Raw genomic sequence first — 1744 nt, forward strand, 5'->3', positions numbered from 1 at the left:
ACATCTCCTCCATCTCCCCCTGTGGGATGGAGCAACATCTCCTCCATCTCCCCCTGTGGGATGGAGCAACATCTCCTCCATCTCCCCCTGTGGGATGGAGCAACATCTCCTCCTCCCATCCAGGACCTGAAAGTTCCTTCATTCACTGAATCTAAACTCAAGGAGGATCTTCTGGAAGAACTCTGGATTCTCCAGCGGGAACTAATCAGAAATGTTGTGGAGGCTGGAACCTCGTGGGGGGGGTTACTTTGTGCGTGGGTCCTGCGGGTGGACGCTGGGTGGGCTGTTTCTGGAGAAAAGTGAAAGAGGAAACGCAGAGCGCTCAGGAGCAGGAAGATGAGTCTGTCTGGGTGGAACCAGCCACCCTGTTCTTAGACTTTGCTCACTGAAAACTGCAGTGGAAAAAAACTCCCACGGAGCTGCCCCACGCTCACTTAAGATTTAATTGATTAAACCTCGCGTGTCTCCATCGAACCAAACCGAACCGGGTCGGGTCGGAGCCGCCGTTGGGTTTTTTCCTCCCTCAGAGATTTTGGGAGGCAGTTTTCTGGCCTTCCACCCGAACAGCTCGCAGCCCGCCATGTTGAGACTGCCGTGACATTTCCACACTGCCCGGTGCTTTCCCCACGGACTTATTTATTTCACGGGTGGAAAATAAAAAACGTCCGAGCAGAACCATGACCGAACCGCTGCGGGTTTTAGCAGAGAGCCCGTCCCAGCGGAGGCAGAGCCACTCAGCGGTTCTGACTGATCATTTAGTTTCAGAACCAAAGCAGAGAAGTGAAGCTTTTTACCGAACTGTTCTGCTGCGCTGATCCAAACACTTCTTCCTGCACAGACACTCCGACAGCCTCTAAAAGCGGCACAGCTCGCTGCGTGGGCTCCGACAACAGGAATCCCGCGGATCGAAGCTCTCACCTGTCTTACCTGTCCAGGTTAATCCTCCACAAACCCCCCCTCCCCTCCCTGCGACGTCTCTCAGCTGCTGCCCCCGCTTCAACACGGCATTGCCCTTCTGCGCATGTCCACGGACACGCAGCGAAAAGGCACAGAAAGCCCCAAAGATCAGCTGCAGAGGAACTGACGCAGCGGGGGAAGTTCTTCAACATCAGAATTGGAACCAGTTCACACCAGTTCACACTGGACGGAAACGGTTTCAGTTGGTTTTTGGAATCAGATCTCCAGTCTCAGTCTGAAGGTCTGACATCATCCTGATGGCAGAGTCTCTTCCATTTCTGACCCAATGTTTCTTTCTGGTTCTGTCTGATCTCCCTTTTTCTCCCCCTTTGTTTTCGGTTCTGGTTCTGCTGGAGGTTTTCCTGTCCACTGTGACCACATGCATGTCCAGATGTAAGGATGGCTGTTAATCTGTCCCCAGTTGGACGGAACTGGCCGCTGGTTCTGATCCGTTTGCTTTGGCACCTGTTAGGGATCGGTTCTATAAGCACAGAGTGAACGGACCTTTTAGAGCTTTACGGGTCAGAACTCTTTATTATTTACATATTGAGCGCCATAAATGTGTTTACAGGTTCTTGTTCTGACCATCCTCTGGCCCAAAGTCTTGCCATTTTGTGTTTTATTTATTTATTTATTAATTTATTTATTGACCCATCTGATCTCATATTTGCTCTCTTTGGGTCCTATTGCCTAAGTCCACTGTCGCCACATGCTTGCCCAGAACCATTAGCTTCCTTGTTTTGGATCAGAATGGGTCAGTGATGCCGTCTTTCTCGTTCAGGGATAA

General features: G+C 51.0%; 1 protein-coding gene across 1 annotated transcript in view; it reads right to left on the bottom strand.

Annotated features, from left to right (window-relative positions):
* Positions 1 to 1489, bottom strand: part of sfmbt2 (Scm-like with four mbt domains 2) — a 60269-nt gene extending 58780 nt beyond the window's left edge. Inside the window, exon 1 of the mRNA XM_015402123.1 lies at positions 795 to 1489. The gene's annotated coding sequence lies outside the window, so the exon portion shown is untranslated. The remainder of the gene's footprint in view (positions 1 to 794) is intronic.
* Between the last annotated feature and the right edge of the window lie 255 nt (positions 1490 to 1744).

This window comes from Cyprinodon variegatus, unplaced genomic scaffold (assembly GCF_000732505.1).
Source record: "Cyprinodon variegatus isolate N-32 unplaced genomic scaffold, C_variegatus-1.0 Scaffold1302, whole genome shotgun sequence".
NCBI classification, from domain to species: Eukaryota; Metazoa; Chordata; class Actinopteri; order Cyprinodontiformes; family Cyprinodontidae; genus Cyprinodon; species Cyprinodon variegatus.